An 11,206-nucleotide genomic window follows, 5' to 3' on the forward strand; every position below is an offset into this window, starting at 1 on the left:
GAGGTTATCTATAGATAACTCCAAAACACATATCCCTAAAAAGCCCAGGATGTCAGCATGAGATAGGACTGAAAAAAAAAAGCTTGTCCTTGTGGCTCCCTGAATTACCTGTATATAGGCAGCTCATGCTTGTCAGAGTCTCCTTTCCCCAGTAAAGGTTTATATAATGATGGGGAAGATCCTTGTGAATCCTGTTCCATCCAGGAGCTTGTTGGTTACTGGAAATTCTATTTCTTCAGTCTTAAGTCATCCCCCTCTCTCCAGAGGGGGAACATTTCAGTTTAGAGGAGATAACTTCACTTCAGAAGCACTGGCATATTGGAAGAACCTCACTATTAACAGCAACTTCTGAAAATGTAAAAGTTGACAGCCTGCCTTATTGTGCAAGCCAGTTTTTAAAAATATCTATCTATGGAAATATAGTTCAATATTAGAGCACTACCCATCTATATAAAAGTATTTCAACACCACACAAAAAAATCACATGACATATCTATCTACCAATCCAATCTATCAACCATTCAATTAGTTATTATCTAGAAAACTTTATTTAATATAGATTAAATTAGCATATAATTTACTAAGTCTCTAGAGTTGATCTTTTACCAATTCTAATGAAGTATAAAAACCATGTCTTTCTTTACACTCTGTCATTTACATTGTAACTCTTTTAAATTTTTATTTTTATTTCATTAATTAATTAACCTGTGGAAGTCTCCAGAACTTACAGGGGTCAATCCATTCATCACATCATATGGGTCCCTCAGATTGAAGATTCAACTCAACAAGTACCCTTACACATCTCTCAGGAGTTCTCTCTCTCTTTCTCTCCTCTAGTGATCTGTCTCTCTATCATGTTCTTGCTCACTCGCTTGCTCACTCCTCTCTCTCTCTCTCTCTCTCTCTCTCGCTCTCTCTCTCTCTCTCTCTTTCTCTCTCTCTCTCTTCTTGTGCTGGGCATCAAGTTCAGTCTTTGTACATTTTAGGCAAGAACTCTAGCACTAAACCACACCTCTAGCCCCAATATAGTGGACTGAAGTATCTCCTCCATGTGAATTGAGAACCAAGCATAACCACTACTAATTTTAACTATAGTTTAGCTCAATTTTGTGTTTTTATTTCCTTTTCTTTTAAAGTTGATTGTGTGTGTGTGTGTGTGTGTGTGTGTGTGTGTGTGTGTGTGTGTGTGTGTGTTTGCATAATTTACATACACTATAGGTGGAGGTGCCTGAAGAGGCCAGAGGGAAGAGCATTGGATATCCTGCAACTGGAGTTACAGTTGGATATGAGCTTGCTTGGTTCAAGTGATGGGAGCTGAACACAGTCTTCTACGTGAGCAGTCATCTGTTAACCCCCCATCTCTCCAGTCCTAATGGGGGTTTTGTTTGTTTGTTTTTGAAGTGTTGTTATTGTGGTTTCTTCATGATATTCTAAGATACTTCTTTTACTAAATGGTACAGATTTATTTGTGTCTGTTTCCTTCAAGTAATTCTAGAACACTATGGTGTTTGGCTAGATTTATTACAAGCTTTCTGCACTCTTTCACTAAGCATTTCTAATCATTGACTAAAACACTGAAACTTTTCTTGGGAGTTTTTTTTTTTTTTTTTTTTTTTTTTTTTTGAGCTCATTGGCATTGTGTGTTTCCAGCCTCCCCAGGAGCCATTCTGGCATGTAAAAAAAAAAAAAAAATCACCTCTTCTTGGAATTTTCACTTTCATGGATCTGGTTACCTATGATGGGCTGAGTTGACATATTAAGTGTGAAATTCCAGGAGAAAATTATTTTTTAACTTAATTTTTAAAAATTTATATTTGTATTTTGTGTGCATGTTTGGGAAGAGATATGTTGAGATATGTTCAGGTTCTCTCGGAGGTCAGAGGCTTTGATTAATTTCCCTGGAGCTGGCTGATGATGGTTCTAGGAGTTAAACTTGGGTTCTCTACAAGAGTTATACTACTCTTCACTGCTGAACTACTCTAAATTTAATGTTTCAATGTTTGTATTATGCATTTATTACATGGATAAGGAGCATGCCAGCCCCCTGAATTTAATGTTTTTCAATGTTTTATTATTTAATATGTGGGTAGGGGGTTATGGCTTCCATGTGGAAGTCAGAGGACAACTATGGGAAGCTGGTTCTCTCCTTCTACCAGGTAGGCTTGAGGGATTGAACTCAGGGCACCACGTGATACTGAGCACTTTTTTAAGTGACAGGATCCAATTATGTTGCCCAGAGACTTTCCTGCCTCAGTCGACAAAGGAGCTGGAGTATGCCTCTGCACCCAGTTCATTTGAACTGTTTGAGATTAATATGTAGTATAAGGTAACATCTCCTACAGCCTATCTAGAATAAGAATCACTTGTGTGTCCAACAGATCCATGCTGCATACACCAGTTACACACTTAGGAGCCAGCATGATTTTCAGGCTGTCATAGCATCACAGAACTTGTATTCAGTTGACCCTTATCTTTACAAAATAACAGCCACAGAGTATGTGAATAGTGATGCTGACAATTCAGAAATGTAACAGAGAAGCAGTCAGATGCTTCAAGTGCAAGGTGAAAGTATAGTAAGATCTTGAGAAACCACATTTATATAACTTTTATTACAATGTATCATTATAGTTTTTCCATTTTATTGTTGCTGTTATTTTCTTATTCTGTCTAACATAAATTATATATATATAGTATATACATATATATACACACATATATAGTACATATAATATATATATATACATGTATGCAGGGAAAGGCTTAGTATATATACTGTCAGTGCTGGTCGCAGGCATCTTTTAGGATTTTTTTCTTTAACATAATCTTGACACACAGTGAAGGATTACTATATAAGCCAAAACAAGCAAACAAACAACTAACCAACTAAAGCTTTTTCTATGGCATTCCAGAGGTATAAAGCTCCCTTGCTGGTCCAACTTTTTCTGTGCCTTTCAGAACTTTTCTGTTGTTTTAACTACGGAATTCATATTGTTATAGTCAAGAACAGTGTGAAAAGGTATGTTTACTTTTTCTTCCAGGAAGCAGACATCCTTTGTGGAGAATTTTAAAACATTGGAATGTATCGTAGAATCATGCAAAAACTTTTTCGCAGCACAATCTGAGGATACTGAAATCAATTCCCAGTCTCTCAGAGAAAGGACATGTTTGTAGAATGTATAAAGGGCTAGTTACATTAAAACGCCAGCACTAAGATAGATCCTGACACATGGTAACTAGGTCCGACACTGGGACACAGATAGACCAAATGAGGATACAGGAAAAAAGATGACTATCTCCAAGCCAGCAGAGGTCTTGTTCTCAACAGGAACCAACCTTGTTCACGTCTTTATCTTAGATGTCTTGCCTCTAGAGAACAAAATGTTATTCTCTAAGAGACCAAATTGTGATGCTTTGTTATTACAGCCCCAGGAAAAAGAGACGGTACCACAGCATTACAGTGAGATATTGATTTTGTTTAGTGTTGGGGGAAAGTTCTCCAAGATAAAAGTTTGGTTACTCATTTTTCTTTCTTTTATTTTCCTTTTGACTTAGACTAAAAATTCACAATCATAGCAGCCAGCATATGTTCCCAAAAAGAATTGCTTCTCTCTAGGGGAGATAGTCTTAAAAAGTATTTAAAAGTCAAAAATCTGGAAACTCGTCTGTTTTCCAATCTGCTCCACAGCATACTAACTAGAATCCCTAAATGCATGGGAAGTACCCGTGTTATCCAAAAATGGATGGTTCCAGAAAAGAAGCAAAATCTAAGGGGAAATATGGCTACAGTGGTGTGTACACAGAAGCAAGACTGACCATTAGATATGGAGTCCAAAGAATAAAAGGGATAAGGGAGAAGACAATGTAAGAAATAAACAATGCCCCTTGTTTATTAAATATGACTACAGAATTCCATAGAATTTTTCCTGCATGGAAACCTTTCTACTGTTTGATAATGCTTTGGAGGAAAAGACCGTTGTGCAAAGTGAAAAAACACTGTAAATGTTTATCCAATAACACTCAGATGTTCTCGGGACCTTTGCAGGGGTGTTTATGACAAATATGTGGAGCAAAATTAAACAGTAGAGGTAGAAGCTATTTTCAAATGTGATAACCTTTCAAAATGGTGATGCATAGACCATCGGGCTGAGACTTTCCTGTCAGCACTTGGTGTCATGTAAGAATTTGTGCATATTGTTCTGTTGTTTAAATATTATTACTAGGGATAATAGCGTATAATGTCTCCTTATTCTGAGTTACCACAGGGTCCCAGAAACCACTTTGTGTCCAGGTTCCTCAATGCCAGGAACTGAGAAAGTGAATGTGTTTAGAAAGATCAGGATCAAGAACTCTGGGCTGTGAACCAGACTAAGAGGGAATCTGTTACTATGGAAGACCTACCTCACAGCACAGGACTTAAAGTCTTGATGCTACCGTCATCAGTCCTGGAAGATTAGAAAGACATGAGATCCTCATGAAACAAAGCATAGACACCAGATAAGTCACGGAAACTTAGTGGACGGAAGGAAGTGTGCAGGCTCAAGGTTTTCTGTAGACAGCCAGGAACCTTCTGAATTTCCTCTCTAGAAAACTCCAGACGTAAAGGAGCTTCATTCAGAACTTAGTATCAGTCAGTAGACACTTACATTCTCTCTTGATCTTATCTTGTCTTCAGAACTGTGAGATGAAAATGGAGCAGGGAGGCAGGAGATGGTGTCCCTCCCCTCAACCTTCCTCTGGTCTCTCCATCCCCTACTGAGGTACCGTTCCATCAGCCAAACCTTCAGGCTTCTTCGAGGATACTTACTGTCTTTATTTCACATTGAGTATTATTTTTCTATGATCACCTAGAAAAGACGACTACACTGCTCCTCCGTTTTGTTACTGTGTGTTTGTATGATGCTAGACTCTCTTCATATATTTCAGTGGAAGCAAAATATTACAAAGGAATGAATATGGAAGTAGATTTGACAGTTCAGCTTTCTACTGCCAAGATAAATATTAAATATGTTCGCAAAAATGTGAAACACTTTCGTCTGGGAAAACCATACTTTTATAAACATGCCATTTATATTAACATGTTTATTACTGTTGTTTTAAACTTAACTAATGAATGTTTTTAATTTCTCCTTTAGCTTTTAACCCTGCAAGTACAAATGGTTCTGTAATTATAACCCATGTTAATAAAAATTTTGTTTTAGTTTAGGTTGTTTTTTTTTTTTTTTTTTTTTTTTTTTCAAGACAGGAGTTTCTTTGATCAGCCCTAGTTGTCTTGGAACTCACTTTGACCAAGCTGATGTCAGACTCAGAGATCCCTGGCCCCGCCCCCGCCCCCGCCCCCGCCCCCGCCTCCCAAGTGCTAGGGTCTGGCCCCTGTCCCTTTAGTAAATAAGCTCAAACAAGCAGAAACCCTTTCTTTTTTTCAGAGCTGAGAGTAAAACTCAGATCTTCCCATCGGCATAGGCAAAGGTGCTTCATTCACCACAGATACATCTTAAACTCAAAAATCAGAATTTTCTAAATTAATTTATTAAGTCAACATAAAAAGCAATAAATTTCACTGTGTTGCATGTGTGCCCATGTGCAATGCACGCGCGCGCGCGCACACACACACACACACACACACACACACACACACGCCCTTTAGAACTAGAGTCCACATTTGAGAGAAAACATGTTTGCTTTTGTATTTGTCATTTTTAGTCTAGCTTAATTAGTTTGACATAATGACGTCTATTTCTACACGTTTTCCTGCAAATGTCATGATTTAAACTTTCTTTATAGCTAGACAAAAGTCCATTGTATATGTGTATGTATGTATATTAGTATGTATGTATGTATGTACCATATTTTCTTTACTCAACCATCTATGCTGATTCAATTTCTTAGCTTTATGAGCAGTATGGAAATGAATATGGATATGAAGGCATCTCTGTGGAATGTCAATCTTGAATCCTACATATATGTGTATGTATGTATGTATTGTATATATGCATGTATGTGTATGTATGTATACATGTATATATTATGTATGGACAGACAGATGTATGTATGTATGTATGTATGTGTATATATGCATGTATGTGTATGTATGTATACATGTATATATTATGTATGGACAGACAGATGTATGTATGTATGTATGTATGTGTATATATGCATGTATGTGTATGTATGTATACATGTATATATTATGTATGGACAGACAGATGTATGTATGTATGTATGTATGTATATATATCTGTTTTGCCTGATCTTAGTTGCCAAATTGACTGCATCAACTAAAACGCAAGCTGATAGGCATGCCTATGAAGGAATTTCTTGATCAGATTGCTTGAAGCAGCAAGACACAACCTTTTGGTGGCAGCTCAAATAAAAGAACATCAAAAACTACATCCTATCCTCTTCCTCTCACTCTCACTGGCAAATTTATCTCTCTTGCTGGTGAACAGCTCCTTCACTGGTCCTAGAGCCAATTTCTTCCTATGCAGGTGAAAATCAGTAGCTCTCTGGGAGCCCTCCAGGTCTTCGGAGTAAGACAGGGACTGCTGAGACATCCAGCCTCATGGAATAAACAACTACTAGATTATTGGCCTCTCCAGTGTGAAACAGCTATTGCTGGACTACACAAACCACACCCTGTTAGATAATGTAATGACCACACACACACACACACACACACACACACACCACTTAGACAACCCTGACTAATTCAATTGGCAAGGGTTTTTACCCACTCCTTAGGCTGTCTCTTGAGACTCATGAATGTTTCTTTTGCTATGCAGAAGCTTTTTTCATTCATGTAATCAATTAGTCATCTCCAGGATTGCTTCCTATTCTGTTGCAATTCTTTCCACAAAGTCTTTTTCTCTGTCTGTGTATTGAAGTCTTTTACCTATGTTTTCCTCCAGCCATTCCAGTGTTCCTAGTTGAACATTACAGTCTTTGGGAATCTAGTTTTAGCCTTCAACCTGGAGAAATCTACATTCTCAGTCCCATTTGTTCCGGAGACAGCTTGTTCTCCAATGTATGCTTATGGCATCTTTATACTTAAAGGGATAAGTGGCTGTAACTATGTGCTTTTGCTTCTGGTTGTGCTCTTCCATTTCATTGGTCTACCTGGTAGTTTACATGACAGGACCATGCAGTATTGTAGGTTAATGGGTAAAATTTTGTATCTGTACCATGCAAAATAATTTTGTGCTGAAAACTGAGAATAATTTGCAAGGATAAAACAACTTTTAGCATGTGGGCCCTTTTTGATCATGTAAAACACAGTAATACTTTCATCAGAGATTTAAGAATATGAGGAGGTAGGCACAGAAAAAAGCAAATTAATTTTTAAGTTTAAGATGGTGGCACTAATATTTTGTGAAGAGTAAATAGGGTTACCTTCTTAACTAGAAATTAGGGCTGCAGATATATTTCAGAAAAGATAAAAGAACATTTTCAAAAAGTTTTATAGAGTATGCTACATAGCTAATAGTGAAAGAAAATTAAACAGAAATAATGGAAATGTGGGAGAAGCCACAAATATCTTATCAGGATATGAATGGGAAGGAGCTGTGCCATCATAAAAGATGCCTGCTCTGGGCATATGGAGCTCTCCTGTGGGCGTGGAAGCAAGCAAGACCAGCGGGCAGTAGCCACTGACCTGCACACTTTTAAGAAGTTCTGGTGGCCTAAAAATTTGTTTTCCTTTTAACAAAGGAAAGTGCTTTCTAGGGCAAATTACATGTAGCTATAAATAATGCCTGTTACTATATACCATACACTATGTATACATAGTAAATGTAGATTGTATATTTAGATATATCTCTAAAAGATATGGAAAAATTTCATATTAATAATTTTGCCAATGATTCATTATTATGTAGAATTTGAAAAAAATCACTTTTCTGACACCTTAGAGAAGAAAACATTTAAATAAAATAAATAATAATTTTATTTTATTTTTTGACACAAGATCTTCTTTTGTAGCCCAGAATGGCCCTCTACTTGCAATCCTCCTGCTTCAGCCTCTGAGTGGTGGGATGATAGGCTCGTGTTATCAGCCTGCTCATTTTGTGGTTTTGATGCCATGTGAGATTATGTGGCTTTCTTACAATCTACTGCCATATCTATTAAAGGACTAGGAAGGGGTGTGTCTTCTTCAGAGGGATACAATAAGGAACTCAAAAACTTCCAGCACAGTGTCTCTGTATCTGAAGACCTCTGATAGTGTTAAGAAAAGACACAATGCTGTCATCTCATATAGTTGTGTTTTCATTTTTTTGTTCATGTTTAAGGTATTGTGTAAGAAACTGTGTGCCTAACTGTGTTAATACAGAGCTTTTCCCAGTGGAAAAATTTAAGCATTCAGTGTTTTCCCTTACACACCTAAAAGAAAATCGAAGAGCCATTCAAATTAATTTTAACACAGTCTCTTCTAGCAAAATGGAAAAAAAATGATGATTGAAATGTATCTAAATTTATCAGCATTATTAGGATCAAAGCCTAACAGATATTAAGGCTGCTTGACCAATAACATGGAAACATTTTTAAGTAGTACATATAAAATGCAGATAAAATTTTACACCTCTTTCTGAAACAATCAAGAAAATAAAAGGTAAGTTAATAAAAGGAAAGATCTAAAATTAAGCTTTTAGCCAATTTGATGGTCACTGAATACTTGTAGGCTTTTCTTTAAGGATATAGCCCGTTCTTATCATGTGGGAATTAGATTGATTAATCACTGACCTACTTTTAGAACAATGGTGTTAAAGCTGAGCAAGCTGCTAAACAAAGTAGAGTGAACTGTGTCTACTTCCAGCATGCTTATCAGTGTTTCATTTGACAAATCTCAAAGTAGGAAAGCACCAGTGAAAAGACAAAAGAATGTCTTGGAGCTGATTGTTTTATTTTTATTTATTTATATTTTATTTTATTTTATTTTGTTTTTTTTTTGAGACAGGGTTTCTTTGTGTAGCCCTGGCTGCCCTGGAACTCACTCTGTAGAGCAGGCTGGCCTCGAACTCAGAAATCCGCCTGCCTCTACTTCCCAAGTGCTGGGATTAAAGGCGTGCACCACCACAGCCCGTGGAACTGATTATTATTTACAATTAGAAAAAAATCAGTGCTAAATAGTATACTTTCAGGCTGTGGAAGGATGGAGAATATGAAGGGAATTTGAAAACCTGGCCAATCTCCTTAAAGTCTGCCAGGGAAAAAAGAAATCTCCAACACTGTTCTCTCCTTGATTTAGCACTCTGGGGAGTCTGAGCTAAAGCATGCCACTTAGGCAAAAAATAAAAAAATAAAATAAAAAAATTTTAAAATGGCAGATACTTCTGATATATAATTTGAGAGAAGCAAACCCTCTCTACTACCCCAAAATATCTCTACAGTCAGTCTCAGATTTTGCACCCCACAATTAGATTTCTCTCTTCCCCCTAAAGAGCTTGTGTATTTGCGCTCCTTGTGGAACTGGAAAACACTCTTGAGGGAAGCAGTGTAACAATTAACACTGTAAGGAGAATTGGTTACTAAATCAGGAAGTGAGAGGCTGAAGCTGCAGAGAAGAGGAACGCACTCGGAAAGAAAGTGTACCTGAGACAAATTCCAAACACTTGTTGGGCATCCCTGGGGCTTGGCAAGTGAACGCACATTAGACTGTGGCTAATCATAAATGTTTTCTATTTACTACATCAAATGGCATGCCCACATGCTTACGTGGATAGCAGTTTTGGAAATAATAGTGGAGTGATTCTCAGATACTCCAAAAAGCCTGTTTCCATTCCTCAAGGCTTGGACACAAATTAGCTCAGGAGTATTGGTGTCTACTACTTAAGAAACAAACAGAAGTTTGCCTAAGTGACCCAGACACTTCTGATTTTAAAAGACACAAGCACAGACCTGGTCTCAGTGAAAACTCTCAAATTACACTTGGGTATAGTCTTTTTTTTTTTTTTTTTTTTTTTTTTTTTTTTTTTTTTTTTTTTTTTTTTTTTTGTCAGTAATATGAGACACAGATGACAGTTTGAAGAAGGTGGAGTGTTTACATAGCCGCCTGGCATTCAGAATGCATGACACATTCTCTTGCCCTCCTCTGGCACCCACATGCCCCTTTTACTGAAGAAAGCTTTCCCCTTGTTGGCAGGATTGCATGCGGGTACAACCACTCTGGAAATCAGTCTGTCGGTTCCTCAGAAAATTGGACATAGCTATACCACTGAGGACCCAGCTATACCACTCCTGGGCATATACCCAAAAGGAAAGCTTCCTTCTACCGGTTTTCAGGCTCTTAGAATACTGTACCTGTTCTAGATGTTCACCTGCCACTTGGAAACTTAAAGGTAAGCAGTAGCTACAGGATTCTAGGCTGAGTTCTCTACCCTCCCCTGGTGTGGAAGAGCATGGCTTCAGCGCAGGAAGGCAAATCCCACAAGTGAAGACAGTTGCCTCAAGTCTGCACAGATTCTCTCACTACACAGCAGTATCTTTCCTAAACTTGGCCAAGGGTAAATCCCAGGGAGTAGAAGTCTGGCAGTTTGCTCAAAGGGGACTGATTGATTACACAGCCTGGGCTCTCAAGTCCATATCTTGTGTCACTGAGAGCTATAACGGTAATATGCTGGTCATTAAAATTCTGGACAAAGTCGAGCACTATTAACCTGGGTCTTATCTGATTAAGTTCTATAAATGATGAAATTGCACGATTTAGCAATGGTCCAGGACACAGACAAGGTGATGGGGAAAAAAAAAAGTCCATCATGTGTTCTCTCTTACAGAAAGACCAGAAAGACACTAATATGCGTGCCCTGGAAGCATTTATGTCAAGGTTCAGAATTCCTCAGAGGTTTTCTCTGTATTCATTACATTTTGTTGTCACTGTGACTGAACTACTTTACAAGAACATTTGAGGGAAGCTCTATTTCAGCTTATGGTTTCAGAAAGTTGTCTGCAGCTATTCTACATGAGTACCAGGATAGAGTATCAGAGGGTGGGGTGGGAGATTGTGGTAGAGGACAGTTGTTCACATCATGGAGGACAGGAAGTACAAAGAACAACAGGCAAGGTCCGGGGCTAATGTTCCCTGTGTGCCCATTGATTCCAGGCAGGCCTGTCCCCCATAGTTTTCACAAGCCCCTAAAACAGAGCTACTGGCTGACAGGGTTAAGCTGTTGAAGCATGAATCTTAGTGAGTATATCATCTCTGTCTATTATGATA

The sequence above is a fragment of the Arvicanthis niloticus genome, chromosome 25, assembly GCF_011762505.2.
Source record: "Arvicanthis niloticus isolate mArvNil1 chromosome 25, mArvNil1.pat.X, whole genome shotgun sequence".
Taxonomy (NCBI): domain Eukaryota; kingdom Metazoa; phylum Chordata; class Mammalia; order Rodentia; family Muridae; genus Arvicanthis; species Arvicanthis niloticus.